General features: G+C 50.8%; 1 protein-coding gene across 1 annotated transcript in view; it reads left to right on the top strand.

Moving 5' to 3' along the window:
- Positions 1-873: 873 nt before the first annotated feature.
- The window catches only part of LOC139754744 (prolyl endopeptidase FAP-like), a 162,946-nt gene continuing 158,759 nt past the window's right edge, over positions 874-5,060 (top strand). Inside the window, exons 1-2 of the mRNA XM_071672494.1 lie at positions 874-1,080; positions 4,824-4,840. The gene's annotated coding sequence lies outside the window, so the exon portion shown is untranslated. The remainder of the gene's footprint in view (positions 1,081-4,823; positions 4,841-5,060) is intronic.

Here is a 5,060-nt window from a genome sequence, read left to right as displayed (position 1 = left end):
TATGGACGCGTGTTATCTGCACGAGCGGCTGCCGTCAGTTCACGACTAAGAGGAGACCTGGAGGTGGTAGTCTGATGCTGGCGACGAGAGGCGAGGAATGGACTAGAGGGAGAACTTCGTGTTTTGCCCAGCGTTCGTCACCGGGCCGCTCACTACGGGGTGTGGGCGGAGGGCGGAAAGCCACGCAAAAGAAGAAGAGGAGGAGGTCTTCCCGCCAAAGTCTCCCCGGGTCTTCTTCTTCTTCTTCTTCTTCCTCCTCCTCCCTTCTCACCTTATGACGTAGGTGTTCCACTCGCTGCTCCCCCACCCCAACCCCACCAATGTTGTGGTCGAGATGGGGGTCCACACCCTCGTCCACTACCACCTCCTCCACCTGAAGTGAGGAGGTGAGGGGAGGGCCATCAAGTAACCCCCAAGTCGCCGAGGGGAGAGACAGTGAAGGCGTCGCAGTGAGAAATGGAGTGCCATATTCTTGTGAGGCTTTGAATCGGTGCAAGTGCAGTGCCGGCGGACGAGCCACAGTGCCTATAGGATGCCCATAGCAGTGATTGCGCGATGTGAAGTGCGTACCTCAGTGTAGATCACACACACAGCAGTGCCTAGTAGGTGGTGATGCAGTGAGAGATGCAGTGCCGTGGGGTGTCGTAAGCCTAGCCTGGCGTCGTCCGCAGTGCTTTACACCGCCCTAGACGCCCGTGACTTACATGCAGTGCCACGTCACCTGAAGGAGAAGGAGGAGGAGGAGGAGGAGAAGGAGGGAAAGGAACACCCTGCAGTGCCATCTCCGTGTGAAAGAAAGAAAGAAAGATAGAAAAAGATTAAAGCAGTGATTTAAGACGCCACGCCTCAAAGTGCCTTTCTGGAGGCGAGAGACACAGACAGACCAGGGAAGGAAGACCCTGCTACCGCTGGTGACGACGAAGAGGGAGGAACCGAACCCTGGTTCATCTTCTCGATAAAGAGGAGGATAAACACACGCACATACGCTCGGCCTTGAGCTGTTGCCGCCTGGGGAAGGGACGAGGTCCCTTGTCATCGCATCTCTTCCTGCCCGTGGCGCCCACCAGCGCAAGAACTTTGGTGAGTACTGCCGGACGGAAGTCCATTCTCTGTGTCTGTCTCCCGTGGTGTGGTGCGTGTGAGACTGGCGACGCATGAGTGGTGATGGTAGGAACGTGGTTGTGGTGGTGGTGGTGGAGGAAGGAGGTTTGCTGTTTGTGGCTGTGGTGGTGGTAGGAGGTTATTGTTGTTGTTGTTGTGGTGTGGTGGTGGTGTGTTGGTAGAGTGGTGTTGGTGTGGTTGCTGTGGTTGTTGTTGTGGGGTGGTAGTGTTGGTAGAGTGGTGTTGGTGTGGTTGCTGTGGTTATTGTGTGGTGGTGGTGTTGGTAGAGTGGTGTTGGTGTGGTTGCTGTGGTTGTTGTTGTGGTGGTGGTAGTGTTGGTAGAGTGGTGTTGGTGTGGTTGCTGTGGTTATTGTTGTGGTGGTGGTGTTGGTAGAGTGGTGTTGGTGTGGTTGCTGTGGTTGTTGTGGTGGTGGTGGTAGGAGGGTGCTGTTGGTGTGGTTGCTGTGGTTGTTGTTGTGGTGGGAGGAGGGTGCTGTTGGTGTGGTTGCTGTGGTTGTTGTTGTGGTGGTGGTAGTGTTGGTAGAGTGGTGTTGGTGTGGTTGCTGTGGTTGTTGTTGGTGGTGGTAGTGTTGGTAGAGTGGTGTTGGTGTGGTTGCTGTGGTTGTGGTGGTGGTGTTGGTAGAGTGGTGTTGGTGTGGTTGCTGTGGTTGTTGTGGTGGTGGTGGTAGGAGGGTGCTGTTGGTGTGGTTGCTGTGGTTGTTGTTGTGGTGGTGGTGGTAGGAGGGTGCTGTTGGTGTGGTTGCTGTGGTTGTTGTTGTGGTGGGAGGAGGGTGCTGTTGGTGTGGTTGCTGTGGTTGTTGTGGTGGTGGTGGTAGGAGGGTGTGTTGGTGTGGTTGCTGTGGTTGTTGTTGTGGTGGAGGAGGGTGCTGTTGGTGTGGTTGCTGTGGTTGTTGTGTGGTGGTGGTGTTGGTAGAGTGGTGTTGGTGTGGTTGCTGTGGTTGTTGTGGTGGTGGTTAGGAGGTGGTGTTGGTGTGGTTGCTTGGTTTTGTGGTGGTGGTGGTGTTGGTAGAGTGGTGTTTGGTGTGGTTGCTGTGGTTGTTTGTTGTGGTGGTGGTGTGTTGGTAGAGTGGTGTTGGTGTGGTTGCTGTGGTTGTGTTGTGGTGGTGGTGTGTTGGTAGAGTGGTGTTGGTGTGGTTGCTGTGGTTGTTGTTGGTGGGTGGTGTTGGTAGAGTGGTTGGTGTGGTTGCTGTGTTGTTGTGGTGGTGGTGGTAGGAGGGTGTGTTGGTGTGGTTGCTGTGGTTGTTGTTGGTGGGAGGTGCTGTGGGTGGTGCTGTGGTTGTGTTGTGGTGGTGTTGAAATGGTGTTGTGTGGTTGTGGTGTTGGTGGTAGGAGGGTTGTTGTGTGGTTGTGTGGTAGAGGTGTGTTGTGTGGTGTGGTGTAGGGTGGGTTGTGGTAGAGGTGTGTGGTGGAGGTTTACTTGGTGACGCATACAAGAACGTGACGGGTGTTGTGACGTAGCGTGTGACAGAGCGTGACAAGACGACTCAAAATATATATATATATATATATATATATATATATATATATATATATATATATATATATATATAATATATAATATAAATTACCTAAGTGTTATTGTAGTGATATACATTAATGCTTAATCATAGGTACTTTCTATAACATAGAATTTAGAAACTTTGCAATAATTAGACACGCCATATAGAATTACCCTTTTGATAGCCTAACCTAGATGACCAGTTATGAGTGTACACAAACATAGGTAGAACATGGGTCATGGGTCCTTCACACACACACACACACACACACACACACACACACACACACACACACACACGCACACGCATACACACTACACATAATATATTCACAAGGGTGTTTAATACAGGAGGAAGTTCAAGAGACTGGAGGCGCCCCCCCACCCCCAAGAGTGTAAAACTTCCACCCCCCCACGTGTGTAAAACTTCCCCCCCTCCCCCCTCGAGTGTAAAACTTCCCCCCCCCCCCCTCCAACCCTATGCAATACAGCCACAAATACGTAAATACAAAAAGGTGGCATGAGACGGCAGGGGTATGGGTACAGCGGGATAAATTGGATGAGGAGAGAGACTGGAATTCATCAAGGAGTCCAATGTCAATCAAAGAGAAGCCAATCAAGTTCAGGGATCAAGAGAGAAGAGTTGTGAGAAAGAGAATGTTACATATGCACAAAATATGTATATGCCTCCTACTGAGTGACAGACACAGAAGTGTGTTATCATAACGGAAGGGAGTGTGTTGCCTTTCCATCGGTGAGATGGGAGTGGGGAAGAGGCCTTTGGAAAACACGGATAGACTACCAAAAGGCTTTTATTCTATAGGGGGAGCGAGCGGCGGCTCTCACGTTCCAAACGTTCCTCGCCCTGTGTAGACTCGCTAGACAAGCCACTTCAAAAAGATATAGTGCAATGCGTCGCTGGAGGATGGTAGAAGATGATGTATGCCAGGGGGACAGGGAACGAGGCGAGGCCAAAGGTCGTACCCATTTTTTTACGAGAGGCGATCGAGAACCAGCGCTGTGGTGGAGACCCAGTTTCTCTAACGGGAGTTCGGGAGGTTTGAAATACACTGGAGGAGAATAGCATCAGGAAGGAAATGGATGGATGGTTGATCCCTTGTCTAGAAAATAAAAAGGGGGGTTGTGTGGGTGGTATGGTGGTTGGGATCGAACCCTTAGCAAGGGACAACAATGGGGATTTAGGGACGGAGAATGTCGTGAGTAACCAACCTCCTCCTAACAACTTCCACGAGAGAGTGAGCTCGGAAAAAAAAAAATAAAGTAAGAAATGGACATGTTTGCAGATGATGATGATGATGCCCCAAGTCATGAAGAGGGAGGAGGTGTGTGTGTGTGTGTGTGTGGGGGGGGGAGGGGAGGGGAAGGAACGAATGAGGGGGGACTGCATCGAAATTACAAAGGAGGGGGGGGGGACACCTCCTCGAAAGAACGGCAGATTCTTGGCCTGATGACACGCGCGGGCGATGAAAATATTCAACCCAAGTACACGAATGGCGAGAGAGAGAGAGAGAGAGAGAGAGAGAGAGAGAGAGAGAGAGAGAGAGAGAGAGAGAGAGAGAGAGAGAGAGAGAAATATGAGGGATGGGGGGCCACTGTGAAAGAAGGACGCCATGCAAATATGTCATCTAGTAGGGAGCGAGCGAGCTGCAGGAACCACTCAGAGAGAGAGAGAGAGAGAGAGAGAGAGAGAGAGAGAGAGAGAGAGAGAGAGAGAGTGGAAGCCATCAATCCGTCCGCCGTGGAAGAGAAAAAAGTCAGGGGTGACCTAATCACAACAAGAGACAGATCAAATAAGGAACTTTTTGGAAACGTGTCTATATATATTGGAAAGGATCACACTTGAGCGGGTGATCAAGTATATATTACTCCTACGAGTCCACGGGGAGGAAGATGAAACACGATAAGTTCCCAAGTGCACTTTCGTATAATAATCACATCATCAGGTTAGGTTAGGTGAAAGAGGAGTTAATGAATGGAATAATGGAAATGTGAATGTGTAAATGTCTCCACGTATAACACACACACACACACACACACACACACACACACACACACACCCAGTGGGCCTGACCTCAAATGACCTCTCCGCCTGACCTTAAGTGGCTAACAGGCCGTTAACAGACACTGTTGCCAACTGCTAGTTCAACCAATAGTGACCATTCTCGCTTGTCTTCGTCCACAGATAGTATGGAGTGTTAGGTGAGTCTTGCATGCGGCATACGCCCCTCATATGTCTCCCTGTAGTTAGCGGATGGCCGTAACCACCTTGTTACGGTCTGATTAAGCCAATTGGAGTAGTTTAATTTCACCGGTGTGTCGTTCACTGCACGTACGATAGCACGGCATGTTTTCCACCCTCCCCCCTCCACCCCTTTGAGCACGACGGTACGACCCCTTTGAGCACGACGGTACGACCCCT

Source organism: Panulirus ornatus, chromosome 17, assembly GCF_036320965.1.
Source record: "Panulirus ornatus isolate Po-2019 chromosome 17, ASM3632096v1, whole genome shotgun sequence".
Taxonomy (NCBI): domain Eukaryota; kingdom Metazoa; phylum Arthropoda; class Malacostraca; order Decapoda; family Palinuridae; genus Panulirus; species Panulirus ornatus.
This window is presented reverse-complemented; position numbering and strand designations above follow the sequence as displayed.